The 15,343-nt window shown below is 44.9% G+C and overlaps 1 pseudogene; it reads right to left on the reverse strand.

The window, feature by feature from the left end:
- Positions 1-389: 389 nt before the first annotated feature.
- Positions 390-1,143, reverse strand: LOC147967389 (uncharacterized; annotated as a pseudogene).
- Between the last annotated feature and the right edge of the window lie 14,200 nt (positions 1,144-15,343).

A 15,343-nucleotide genomic window follows, 5' to 3' on the forward strand; every position in this document is an offset into this window, starting at 1 on the left:
TTGACGCCGCATCGTTACCGCAGAATGTCTACTACCGTGTCATCGCCGTCCGTGAGGAGGGCCACGCCCCGGAGACGCGTCCCACCTCTTTGGACATGCCACCACACCACCCCGCATGTATGAGGGCCCGGTGCGACGCTCCGGTGGCATTGCTACCACCCCCCCCCCCCCCCCCAGTGCCCCCGTCCCGCCTAACCCTGTAGCGTTTGACCACGGGATCTACCCCTTTGACTTTGCACGGACGGGCTTTGACCAGTGGACCTCCCCACCCGGTTGTGTTAGGTCAGCCCATAGGAACACTTTGGAGCAACATCCGGGGCAGACCCACAGCAAGATCCCCTCCGTGTAGACCCCACGCGTCCGTTTCCCCCCTCCAGGTGCCAGTATATCTACGGGTTTGCGACGCGCTTGCGGGTCGAAACCCTATCCCCCCGCCGCCGAGCTCCGCAATTCCCCACTCCCCTCCTCACATATCTCGCCACCGGCGAGCCCCTTCCGCCTCCAGCCGCCATGTGGGGCCGCATGAGGAGCTCCGGGCGCGGTTCCGGGAGCAGATCCGGCGGCGGCAGCGACCCTGAGCGTGAGCGGCGCGTCCGGTTGGTCGGCGCGAGGAAGCGCAGGGCGAGGAAGTGGATCAACCGCGGCCTCTTGCTGCCGCCGAGCTTCCGCGTCCGCGAGACAGACGAATACGACCGTCGGCACGGCCATACGCCGTCCTCTGCCGCGGGCTCGTCCTCCGCGGCGAGATCTTCCTACGCCGGGAGCTCCTTCTCTTCCGACACGGGCCTTCTCCCCGTGAAGAGGGACTGGTCGGAAGATCCGAAGGGGACGGAGTTCGACCCCGTCAAGGAGGAGCCCGAGGAGCTCGGCCGCCGCGGAGTCGTCGGGCCGGAGGACTTCGTCGCCGATGTCGATACGGTCGCGGCCGCCATTGCCGAGCGGAGCTTGCGCGAGGAGGCGGAGCGCCGACGCCACCAAGAGGAGCTCGAAGACCTTGTGTTCCAGCAGGCGGTCGTGGTCAACCTCGCCGCCAAGGAGAAGGATGACGAGTGGCGGCGCATCCGCGCGGAGCAGAGGGAGAAGTACATCAACCTCAGCAGCTCCGGGGAGGAGGGTTGAGCTCCTCCACGCGTCGTCCATGGCCGCGAGCTCGCCGCCATGAGATCCCCACCCCCTCTAGTATTAGTAATGATGTAGTATGTAGTATGAACTAGTGTTTGTAGTGTTTGATCATGTAGATATATGTAGTATGTGATGAACTAGTATGGTGCAATTTCTCCCGCGAAATTGTTTTTTCAAATTATGCAGCTTCATCTACGGTTTCTGTTCGGCCGTGCTCGTTCTCGACCCGCAAATGGGATGTTCGTCAAACTGCAAACGTGTTTTGCGGGTTGGGATTTTGTGGGATCTGCTAGAGTTGCTTTGACAACGTAGAGGCTGCGACGTTTAGATTACTACTCTCGTGTAAAAAAGTCACTTCGGCACACGACCTCTAGTGAGCCCTATATTTTGAATAGTGTGAAAATAGTATTTTGAAGTTTCAATAAAATCCAAAAAATCAACATTTATATGGATGTATATTACACACATGCAAATCTGGATGATGACACAAGTTTTTTCTACATCAGTAACCATGTGAGTTACACAAAAAGGACAAAATCGTGACTTTAGGAAAATGAACAGTGCATGTATTATTCACCATATACAAATAACCATATCACCATTTTTATATAGCTCATGTGTTTACTTATTTCATCACTAAACCTTACACATGTGTAATATAAATCAATATGTTCATATATAATTCTTTTTCGAATGTTTTGAAACTTGAAATATTAATTTTTAAATATTTAAAATAAGGTCCTCCAACGCATGCATGCTTCAAAAATTCACTCTCGCTGCCAGTCCATCCCCTTCGCTTCATATCGCTCTGATATCATGTTAGAAAGGATAGGCATGGAGATTGGTGGAATTGATGTATTATTGGTTGAGCCTTGTGGGAATATATATAGGAGTATATGGCCATCTTGGAGTACAAGGCAAGATAGAATAAATCCTACGCTATCGTACGTTTCCGAAATAACCGTGATACTCAACAAACTTTAGTATAGTTACGTCGTGTCCAGCTTCCCCATTTAATCAACAACTATTGATCGTACAATTAGTATTGAATTGACTATGTTAGCTACCTACCCGCTACAAAATATGAACGATTTATGATGACTTCTTCAAAAAAAGTCATAGATTGGCCTATATCCATGATGGTTACAAAAAAAATCAAAAATCAAAAATGGGCTCACAACACATATTAGTATTCTTAGTAGGTAGTTTTAGTATGCTTTTGATGAACCCCGACAGGATTGAAGTAAACAAGTGCCCCTTGACCCACTTGTACATTTCTGCAGAATTTCAGGGAAGACAAACGGGGAAAAGAGGTGTCGAAGAATGTTTTCATCCACTATATGGATGTACTTGAGCACTTCCTTTCGTTGGACCTCTCCTTTTTATTGAAGTTTCACAACTAAGCATACGTATTGACCATTAGGTTCAAGGTTGTCAGAATCACGACTTTATGATCCGAACTAACCCCTCTGATTCTATGATTTTAGTTCATAGGATCTACGCTTTTACGATCCAGATAGTGAAGATTCTACGATTTGTGATCCTACCATCAGAGCTCCGATCCGATTCAAAATCGCGATTCTGACAACCTTGACTAGGGTCGTACTTGTTTACTTCCATCCTGGGAGGTATTTGTGAAAACATTTTGTTTTATCTATGAAATGTATGATCAATGAACGTTCGTATAATGCAATGCAATTGTGCTGCAAGAAATGTGTTTGTTTTGTCCTTCAATGTGTCCAATTGTTCTCAACGTGTAAGCTATAGAGAAACAAAGTGCTTGTATAGAAAAAGGGTTAACAGTGAGGGCCAACAAAGCAAATCCATAACATGTAGAGTTACCACTAACGAGTAAAATCGATCAGTACCCATCGAAGATAAACTTATCGCTGACGGGTGCCCAATCAGTGCCCACCAGTGATAAGAACTATAACGATTGAAGTTTCCCTAATGACGGGCTGGAAATCTATTAGTGGTAAGGGTTTTGGTCCTGACCAAACTGATGTTTCATATAGTATTGTTAAGCACTGGAGATAACCATTTCTTGATGGGTGGTACATTTGTGGAGCATGAACCTATCCAACTGGATTCAAATCCGAATGCTCGTATTTACACACTAGTTCAATAGGAATAATTTAGTGAGTTTCACAGATTTTCCCTCTTGTCTCCATCATTTTAGCCTGTGATGATCAATGCGCTCGTGTGAGCGTCTGATGTTTCTTGTAATGGAAAAAATGAAGCACCAGTAGTAGATTTTTCAGGGATATAAATATCAAAACCATTAGTGGAATATTAAATGAATTATAAATTGATATTTTGCATTTTCTTAAATATGAATAGGACCATGTTACTATGATTTTTTTCTTCGATTCATATACAATCCAAGTATCGAAGGAGTTGATTTATTCGTCCTCTGTAACATCGCAAACTGGCATAGATTCACTGAACTAGATATGTGTCATACAACTTCTAATCAACATAAACAATATGATGACATTAAATTTTGCATTCAAAAAACTCATATTTTGCAACCTCTTGCTAACATGATTTATGTTTTCTTAATTTTTTTTTGTTGAAGCAGAAGTAAATTGTATTTGCATTTGCATTCATATTTGAGCACATCCTAGTACTATTTGTATATGTTTACAAAAATAAAATTCTTTATATTTGATCTGGTTTGCTATAAACCCATTAGTGACTGCAGTAGCTAACTGGACCATGAAATTTTCCTCGATGGCTAATACATCAAAATACACTAGTTGAATACTCCTGCATTACCACGGGAAAGATTCAATCATACAAGAAAAAACTCCAATCATGTTACCCTCCAGCCTCCATAAGAACTGATTACCAAAAAAACTTGTTTTGAGTTAGAAGAAACAAGGCTAACAAATTTAGGAACTACAAGAAAATCATATGATATATTTGCAAACCCTAAAACAAGATGTGTCGTAAAATTCATGGAGAGAATTATTTTGAAAACCAGAGTCCTTAGGGATCTATCCGTTAATTAAGAAAATAAGAGTTGCCAAGTCAACTAACGGAAAACTAGAGGAAAACCGTCGCAACCCGTTGACCAAGCACAAACTGATCCACTACTAAGACCTCCTGCAGTAAGAGTATCATAGGTATTATTGGTGGCAATGGTATAGTAATAATTTAGAATAGAGAAGATGTTAGTACTCGATACTGACATGGAGATACAGATAACTACTCGATAAAACTTGATGTGATGTCCGGAGGCAATTTGTGGCACGCAGGTGCTGGGAAACCGACCCCATTTTTCTTTTGACTTTCACATTTGAATCTATTATATCATTTGAACCGAAAGTCCAGTTTAACTTTCGGTTGCATATTGGTATTCCTTGTGATGAGGGATTCGAAATAAGACCACTTTTGGGTATGTTTTGAGAAGTTTTCAAAACTTCACCAAGTTTCAATTACTGAAATTTAATAAATGAACGAGAAATTGCGATTAGAAACTTAAACTTCAAATCATGCAAGGAATCAAACAAGCTTGCAAATCGTGAAGCAATGATGCAGGCAGGCACGACAGGGACTGCCCTTGCGGATTAACTGCGTGCCCTTGCGGATTTTTGTGTAATGTCGCCCAAATGTTATACTGTCTCATGCTTGTGTACGTTGATGTATAAGATTTGCTATTGTATTGTGCTTAGTTGGTAAACAAAAGTGAGGTTGATTGCTAAATAAAAGTTTGACGTGGGTCCAACGCAGGAGTAGTCTGCATAATTTTCTTATTAGCAGCCCACGTGGTCTTGGAAGTCTGCAGCCACATCCCTCTCTGTCATGATCGTGGTCTGAGTGTACCAAAGATTTATTTGTCGCACTCGTGGTTACACCAGATTCTCCAGTTTGGTCGCACTCCCGGTTGACCCATGCATGCAGTGCTATAGCATGGCGTAATTTTCTACTCACGGCACGAGCGAGGAAGCTACGCGTAAGATACGTTTACAGTTTGAGTTTAGACTTAAATGCATGCAAGCTACTCTTTGATAGACTAAGAGTAGACAGAAGGCAGTTTCATTGCATGTGGCATTTGTATACTTATCTTTCTTAATTAAAAATAAATAAATAAATAAAAGAGAGTTGCCAGTCAAGTTTGTAGTGATTCGCAAGATGCCTTCAGGGCATCTCCAACATTGACCCGCAAATTTGCTCTAGTATCCATCCGCGGACAGCAGGACTAGTCCATGAAAACAGATATGAGAGTCGACCATCGAACGCTGCCCGCATACAATTCGACCACTGTTTGAACTAATCAGACAAATTTCATGCAAATACGACGGATTTCATCAAAGTTTTGATAGAAACTAGCAGAAATCATCCATACACATAGCATGGAATAAATTCTGGTAAAATAATATTCAAATTCAACGAGATTAACCAGATATTCAACTGGTTTTTCATGAACAGATCATGTCGTCCCACACATACTGCCCCTTCAACTTCATCCAACATTGTATATACGTAAATGACCGTCTCTCTATCCTGTGGTACTTACGACAACGCGTACGGGATGCACAATGTGTAGAACAATATTGCAGAATAAATGAATGAATCAACATGTTGACAAGAAGAAGCGAAACTTATGATCTCTTCGGCTGCCGTGTGCAATGGCCAGCTGGCCTCCAACATATAAACCGCGCCACAAAACTTGGTGACTTTGGTCTGGATCAGGGGCGGAGCTAGGCTAGCACCGGGGCCCGGGCCTGCTTCATTGCTATAGTGAATAATAGTGATAAACAGTGTGAAAACGCTACAATCAACAAAGGAATAAATCCCCACGTCCCGGACCCAGCCCCCTGGCCTGGGTCCTGTCTCCGCCACTGGTCATGGCGTACCATCGATGCGATAACGACCTCACATTGCGGTCATAGATGATGTGCATGTCGTAGGGTCCAATGTGCTTTCGCGCGTGAAAAAAATCATGTACCCCACTGCCAGAACGACCCCCTTTGCTCTTGCCTACAAAGTCGGTGAATTTTGCCAACCAAGCATGGCACAACAACTCATCCTCGATGGTCGAATAGCCTGCCATCCTTCGTACTCTAAAATAACGACATGGCGTCTGAAAATAAGTAAATGGCATTTGACCGAACACCTACCGGGTGTGATGACTGGCGTGGATGAATTAAACAGGGGGGGGGGGAGGCAGTGTACCTGCCTACGAACGGGTCCTGGGTGGATGATGTCGTCGTAAAAGGCGAGCGGACACGTCAGTGCTGGTTGTGGAGGTCTGGCAATGCCTGTATGGTGGCCGAAGAGGTACTGCGGCAGCGGCGGAGCAGGAGGATGCAGATGCAAAGTAAGGCGGAGAATAGCCGGATTAGAAGAAAATGGGACCGGGAGGGGGGATTTTGTGAGACGGGGGTGTCAGTCCTACGTGTCGGTTGTCCAGACTACGGCAAAGCCCCCCAACTTTGTCTTCATTTTGCGGGAGAAAATGCATCCGGACCAGCCGGCGCACCGATACAGACCCACGTTCGATGTCACAACACATCTAAACCATGCAGTCTGGACGTATGCAGGCAATTTGCGGGTCATTGTTGGGGATGCCCTGTCAGTGCACAATCTAGCAATGGTGCTATACTTTCTACCACGCAAATTTTATTAATAGTGCTAACTGGGCACAATTTTCTACCCTACTAGACACGTCATGAGCCAAGAATTCATGTAACTCAGATTCGTTTCAAGTTTAAGCTTGGACTTGCACGCATGCGTCCTAGTACTGTTTTGTGGGCTAAGAGTAGATACAAGTCGGTTTCACTGCATGTGGCATTGCTTGACATACCATTCTATATTTCTTAAATAAACAAAAGAAGGGTCGCATTTGTAGTGATTGAGAAGATACTTTGAGTGCGCAGCTAAGCTACTAGGCGAGAAAGCAATCTGGTCAATACACGGCACAAGCGAGGAAACTCGTGTACCTAGGATACGTTTCAAGTTTAAGCTTAGACTGGCATGCATGCAGGTTACTCTAAGTCTTTTCTTTTGTGGACTAAGAATAGACAGAACACTGATAGAAAAAGAGCCTATAGTCCCGGTTCGTAAGGGCCTTTAGTCCCGGTTCCTGAACCGGGACTAAAGTGTCGGTACTAATGCCCCGACCCTTTAGTCCCGGTTCAATCCAGAACCGGGACTGATAGGCCTCCATGTGGGCAGTGCGCAGAGCCCAGTCAGGAGACCCTTTGATCCCGTTGGTGGCACCAACCGGGACCAATAGGCATCCACGCGTCAGCATTTCTGTGGCTGGGGTTTTTGTTTTTTTTGAAGGGGGGGGGGGGGGGTTTGGGGGTTTTGGAGGGTTAATTTAGGTGTTTCATATATTGTGTTAGCTAGCTATAATTAATAGAGAGAAGTGTCCTCTCTTATGTCCGTGCTTGGTCGACGCTACGTACTATACATACGTATAGAGAGGACTAGACACGCTGGCTAGCTAGTAAGCAAACGAAGGAAACAGAAGATCGTCATGAATATATATGCATACAGAGAGAAGTGATATCGACCACCTCTCCTTCTCCGAGAGATTGGTCGAACAACAAGTTCTCGTATATCTATCTGACACTACCGGCTACATATATACAATAATTATCTCTTACAAATATAATCATACGGACTCAGGGTCCATATAGAATTCTCCGTCTTCAGGGATCACGTGGTCAAGAAAGAATGCCGCCAATTCCTCTTGAATTGCTCGCATGCGAGCTGGTGCTAGGAGTTCATCCCGCTTCCGAAACATCTAATTTAAAGAAGGGAGTCAATACATATATATATGAATGAATGAAACTCAACACAAATGATGGTAATAAAATAAAATTGTGAATGTTGTTATTTACGTACTTCATATTGTTCGTCAGTGTAGCCCCGCTCACAGGTCGTGCGGCGGATGGACTCGCAAACATAGTATCCACAGAAATCATTCCCTTGTTCCTGCCACAACCACTTTACAAGAAATAGAGGTTAATCAAACTGATAAGCAAGAATGCCAAATGGTATTGATGAAACTAGCGCTTGAATGACTAGTAGATGCGCTTAAAATGCTACTATAGTACTTACTTTCGGGTGTCTAAATTGCAGCTCCTTCGGCAGTCCCGGAGCTTTTCTGATGAATTTTCTCCAAACCCTGCCGGACAAAGAAAACAATTACTTGATATATCAGGAAATGAACAAAGTTGCTGATATGGTGGATAATGATCGATTTAACTTACTTCTCGAGTATTTGAGTCATGTCTGCATAGTCCTGGGGATCTTTTCGTCTTGAGTCTAAGACGGTTACTAGTCCCTGCTCAAGCTTAATCTCTAGGAGAATATAGTGGAAACTGCACACGCATGCATAACTCATCAATTACAATACTATAACCTTGACTAATATATAAGGGAAACCGAATACGCACAAGACAGTAACACTCACTTGAAGTTGTAAGGAAAGAGTATTATATCTTTGTTTTCATTTATTACGAACGATCGCAGCAAGTTGGCCTCGGTAGCTGCGGCATGAAATTTAACCTGAGTTGCATCTATGAGATATGTGTTAATGAACCCAATATCACCGACTTGTCTTTTCTTCAATTCGGCGATCTTCAATCTGCATAATATAGTGAGGATGATTATAAATACATGCAATGAAAGAGATAAGCTATATAGAGAAACTTAATGACAGAAGTAGTACTACTTACAGACAGTAGCAGGCGACCGTTGTTTTATCGAGGGCCAATTGATTGAAAAACTGATAGAACTCCTCAAATGGAACAGGCAACAGATCAATTCCAACGAGGTCATGCTCCTTTTTAACTTTCACATACAAAGTACTCCTCCCCCCGGAGTCTCTGCAGATTTTCAAGTACCAATCATGCAATCTTCGCATCATCGTTGATAGAGATCTTTCATCTTTGACGAGAGGCTTTCCGTACTCGTTTCTTTGTATCTACATGTCCATGGGTTCATAATGTACTTCGTCGGGCAGGTAATCTGCAACATTGCTATAACCGGGCACCGTCCTCGGATCATTAGCGACGTTGTGGCTAGGCACCTTGAGCGGGGGGCACGATTGCTTCGCTTGTTCGCCGAGCTGGGCAATTTGTTTCCCAGCTCGTCGTTCTTTCAGCCTTTGATCACTGACAGTACTTCCCGACCGCTCCACTTCGGCAAATTCCTTTCCAATAATGCGCTCATAGTTTCGTTTCGGCGGAGACTTCGGTGGTTTTGTCAGGGCAGCCAGAGTGCGCTTCACTTTCACCGGATCTACCTTCTCCTCCGGAGGTGGATGTCTCTTTGCTCTCAACCCTTGAAACCAGTCATCCACTTCGGTTCGCGCGATCTCGACGTTCTCCTCCGGGGTCCTCTCATATGGTAACTTCTCTGGAGTCTTCAGAGAAGGACTGAATCTGTATGTCCTCCCGCCTCTGGTTGTACTGCTAGACGCCGACCGAGCAGACGGAGCGGTTGTCTTCTTTACTTGCTTACGAGGCGGAGGAGAAGGACTACGACGCGCCGGAGCAGCTGGAGCGGCGGCAGGTCTCTTCCGCCCTTGCTGACGAGGCGGAGAAGGACGAGGCTGGCTGCTCGGGCGTGTCGGCGCAGGCGGAGAAGGAGGCGGAGTGCCGCCACGTGCCGAAGAAGGAGTCGGCCGAGGGCCCTGATCGTCACTCGCCGGAGGAGGAGGCGGTGGAGGAGGCGGAGTGCCCTGACTCGCCGGAGGAGGAGGAGGAGGCGGAGGCGTCCAGTTCGGAAGGTTGATGAGCTCCTTCCGCAATAGGCATGGAGTCTTCAGAGCAGACCCCAGCCGAGTCTCCCCTTCACCGGTAGGGTGGTCAAGCTGGAGGTCCTCAAATCCCTCCGTTATCTCATCCACCATCACCCTAGCATATCCTTCTGGAATCGGCCGGCAGTGAAAAGTTGCGCCGGGTTCAGTAGGATAAACAGAGCCAACATGTAAGTGCATCTAGTGCCACCCCTAGTTGGTTTTGGAGTATTGACGACAAACCTAGCTGAGGGACTAATGTGTTTGTGAGAATTGCAGGAAAACACAGGTAGAAGTCCCTCATTGATTCGGTTTTACTACCAGAGATGACCCCTAAAAATGTACGAAGACATTGAAGACAATGGTGGTTTATGAAGATATTCATATTGAAGACAATGACATGAGAAGACTCCCTATGAAGCTTTTGGAACTCGAAGACCTAGATCCTTCGTAGTTTTATTTCATTCATGTTGTGTCATAGGAACCACCGTACTGTTAAGTGGGGTCGAAGAGAACCAGTCAGAATGACTGAAGTGATGCCTAATTCAAATCCTATGTCTTCGAGAGAAGACTTTGAGAGAAAATCTTGTCCAGAGTCAGACAAGTCAGCTTTACTTGTAGCCCAAGTAAAGTTGCCGTGTGAGTTCAAAATTCGACCGTTGGTACACATGTCAGTTCCTTAGTGACCCAGGGTCATTTCGGACAGATCAGGTCGGGTTGCCAAGTGGCTATAAATAGTCCACCCCCCCACAACCATAAATGGTTGGCTGCTCAGATTTCAGTGCACGGCTTTTGTCATTTGAGAGCAACCCACCTCGAAGCCTTTGAAAGAAAAATTCCCAGTGAGGAGAAAAGCCCTAACCACCCAGAGCCAGAGTAAATTGGGCATCACTTAAGTCTTCGTGTCTGTGTGATCTGAAGACTTATTACACTTGAGGACTGTGCATCCTCCAGACGGTTAGGCGTCGCGTTCTGAGCATCCAAGAGAAATTGTGGATTGCCGGTGAACGAAGTCTGTGAAGGTTTGGGAGTCTACCTTGAAGACTTACCAGAGTGATTGGGCGAGGTCTGTGTGACCTTAGCTCAAGGAGAAAATGGTGAGGACTGGGTGTCTTGGACTAAGTGTCCTTGACTGGGTGTCCGGGACTGTGTGTCCTTTGGTTTAAATACCTAGCCGCTCCAACCAGACGTACAGTTGTCACAGCAACTGGAACTGGTCCAACAAATCATTGTCTTCAATGTGTCACTGGTTTCATCTTCACTTCCTTTTACTTACAGTTATTCATTGTGAAGCCATTGCATGCTTGCGTTATCTTTTGTCTTCACAACATGAATGTATGATCTGTTTGGCTTCATTACTTCTTCCTACCTGATCCTTATTACACTGAAGCTGGTTGTGATTGCGCTTTCACTCTATTGAATACATGACCATGGCTGGCCTAGTGTAATCTAACTTCCGCTGCATAGTAATAGGCATAATCTTCACTGTTTGTCTTCATAACTCTCACGTTTTGAAGACTTTCATAAAAATCGCCTATTCACCCCCCCCTCTAGTCGATATAACGCACTTTCAATTGGTATCAGAGCAAGGTGCTCCCTTGTTCTGTGTGATTCGGTTTAACCACCTGGAGTTTTAGCTATGTCGACTGCAGGGATAATCAAAGTCTCCGCTGCGTGCCCCGTCTTCGATGGAACTGAATATCCCTACTGGAAGAATAAGATGCGCATGCATCTTGAAGCCATTGACGTCGACTTATGGTATGTCGTCGAGAACGGCGTTCCCAAGGCTGGAGAAGGTGTCACTGCTGCTGATGTCAAGAAATTCATTCAACTGGACTCTACTGCCAAGAACATCATCTGTGGTCATCTGACCAAAGGACAGTATGGCCGTGTGAGTGCTTTGAAGACATCCAAGCTGGTCTGGGATTGGCTCTCCAAAGTTAATGAAGGCATATCAACCCAGAGAGATCAAAGAATCAGTGTCCTTCGCAATCTCTTCAACCGCTTCAAACGAAATGACAATGAGAATGTCCAGCACACCTTTGATCGACTCACTGACATCACAAATGAGCTTCAAGCCCTCGGCGCTACTGAGATCACCAAACATGAAATCGTCAAGACGCTGCTGAGATCACTTGATAGTTCATTTGACATTTTGGCCCTGATGATTCAAAACCGTCCTGATTTCAAGACACTCGATCCGTCTGAAATACTTGAGAGGCTCAACACACATGAGTTTCAGCTTTCTGAGAAAAGAGATATCTACGGTCCAAACTATGGGCGAACTCGTGCCTTGAAGGCAAAAGCTGTCTCCTCATCTGAAGAAGAATCTGACTGCAGTTCTGATGATCCTGAAGACATTGGAAGAGAACTTGCAATGCTAGTGAAGAAGTTTCAAAAATTCACCAAGAAGAAAGGCTTCAGAAAATCTTCACGATCAAGCTCAAGGAATGATGAAGCTTCTGCTCATGACTACAAGAAGAAAACATGTCACAAGTGCAAGAAAACTGGGCACTTCATCTCTGAGTGTCCACAGTGGGACAATGAGAACAGAAGGAAGAAGAAGAGCAAGGAATATGATTCTGACGACAAGAAGAAGAAGAAACACTCAAAGTCTTCTTCCAAGTCTTCATCAAAGTCTTCATCACACAAGAAGAGCTCATCTGGCAAGGCGCGTGCGTTTGTAGGGAAGGAGATGGATTCAGAGGAGGAATCCACATCTGAGGAGGCAGAGGTGGAATCTGAGGAGGAGTCTGATTCTGGCACTGCGAGTCTGGCTACAGCATACGTCGCCAAGTCCATCTTCAACACTGAAGTCAATAATTGCATCACCGACACCGACGCAAATGACAAGAACGACTCCACTCCTACCTACTGCTTCATGGCACGCGGTGCCAAGGTAAACACACGCACCACTCGCTATGAAACATCCAGTGACGATGACTCTGAATGTGATTCAAAACCTAGCTACAAAACACTTGCTAAAATTGCAACTGAACAACAGAAAGCTATGGAACATATTCAAAAACTGTTAGACAGAAGCGATGATCTGTTGGGTGCTGAAATGACTCGATCTGAATCCTTAATTGAAGACATAAAAAACCTTCATGTTAAGTATCAGGAACTTGAAGATCGTCATGATACTCTCTCAACAACTCATGAAAAGCTTTCCTATGACTATCTTCAAAGGAAGCAAGAACTCGAGAAATTGAGGGTGGCTCATGAAGATCTTCAAAAGGAAAACGAGTCACTTCGCGCCAAACAGATCAGTCCCGCTCAGGAAGGATTTGAACCACCATGTCTTAAATGCATTGAGCGTAATAATGCTAATTCTGTTGCTGAATGTTCCACTGCTACTACTGTTCCAATATCTTCAACTGTTGATGTGGCAACTAACCCCTCTGCTGAGGATACCACTGCTATTGCTGATGAGAATGCTAGGTTGAAGACTTTGCTTGAAACAGGAATGTACAAAAGTCTGAAAGGGCATCAAACATTATGTGATGTCCTTAAGAAGCAGATTCTGAACCGAAACCCTAGGAAAGAGGGTGTTGGGTTCATGAGGAAAATCAATGCAGATGGCTCTTACTGGAAACCTGAGCAGTACCCCAAAACTACATGGGTTGCTGCAAAGGAACTTTCAGCAGATCCATCCAATTTATCTGGCTTCACTTGTGCTAACCCAATTATCCTTGATGAATCCTTTGATGCAAACTATAAACTGTTTAAGAATCAGAATGGTGAAGTGTTTGCCAGGTACATTGGTACTAACTGCAGGAATGGACCGGCCATGAAGAAGATCTGGGTTCCGAAAACATGTCTGGAAAATCTTCCTGTGAATGTCTTCATGACACCTCACTTGAAGAAGACAAACCTCGGTCCAAAGGCTTCATACAGACAGAGGACTCACCTGAGTCACACTAACGCAAATGTTTTGCAGGGAAACCATACTCAGGCATATGAATATGAGAGCGGTTCGTCGAACCGTCATATTCATATGACCAAAAATTATTCTGCTTATGCCTATGAGTATTATTGTCCCCCTGCTAGACTGTTTGCTAAGGCTTCAAAGCCAAAATTCTCAGATGCTGCTCTTAGACTCATAGCTTCTAAGCCACCCTTGAAGATGTGGGTGGTTAAGAAAGCTTAACCTTTTTTGCAGGGAAAGGTCTCCAGCACAAAAACAAAATCTTCTGATGCTATTGCTGGGGACCATAAAAATCTTGTGGGGCGCAAGATAAACTGCCCAAATGGCATCATTATGTACTTTGTTCCTGAATCGCATGCTACTCTCCCCATTAGTCCTAATCTGGATCTAAGTTTTCATAACCCACTGGTTCGTCAAATGTTTATGCTTCACAACACTCTTCGTGAAGCCTATCCCCCTAACTGCACTGTAGGGTACGATACCAGCGACTTCAAAGTCTTCAGAATGGATTATTGACAGTGGGTGTACAAATCACATGACTGGCAGAAGAAGCCTTCTTATGGACTCAACTTTACGTCCATCCGACAAGAGCCACATTACATTCGCTGACACTGGTAAAAGTAAGGTATTGGGTCTAGGTAGAGTTGCAATCTCAAAGCATCAACACATGGATAAAGTCATGCTTGTTGAATCCCTTGGCTTCAACTTAATGTCTGTCTCAATGCTTTGCGATTTGAATATGATTGTAATGTTTGGCAAATATCGCTGCCTGGTGCTAATGGAATCTGACAAATCTCTAGTGTTTGAAGGGTATAGGAAAGGTGATTTGTATGTGGTAGATTTCTCAGCAGGACCACAACTTGCAGTATGTCTTCTTGCAAAAGCTTCAGAATGCTGGCTTTGGCATCGAAGGCTTGGGCATGCTGGCATGAGGAACCTCCACACCCTTGCGAAGAAAAAGCACGTCATAGGCATCGAAGGCGTCAAGTTCAAGAAAGATCACTTATGCGGTGCCTGTGAAGCAGGGAAGATGACAAGGGCAAAACATCCTTCGAAGACAATCATGACCACTACTCAACCCTTCGAACTGCTTCACATGGATCTTTTCGGTCCCACTCACTACTCAACTTTTACTACTTCTGCATGCCTCTATGGCTTCGTAATTGTTGATGATTATTCTAGATATACTTGGGTGCACATAATCCTTTACAAGACTGAAGTGCAGGATGTCTTCAGACGCTTCGCAAATCGAGCTATGAACAATTTTGGCGCCAAGATAAAGCACATCAGAAGTGACAATGGCACTGAATTCAAGAATACTGGCCTTGATACATATCTGGATACCTTGGGCATCACACATGAATTCTCAGCTCCATACACGCCACAGCAGAATGGCGTCGTCGAACGCAAGAACAGAACACTCATTGAGATGGCCAGAACAATGCTAGATGAATACAAGACTCCAAGAAAATTCTGGACTGAAGCCATTGACACTGCATGCCATACAATCAATCGTGTTTATCTTCACAAGC

This window comes from Triticum urartu, chromosome 5A (assembly GCF_056163025.1).
Source record: "Triticum urartu cultivar PI428250 chromosome 5A, HENAU_Tu73, whole genome shotgun sequence".
NCBI lineage: Eukaryota > Viridiplantae > Streptophyta > Magnoliopsida > Poales > Poaceae > Triticum > Triticum urartu.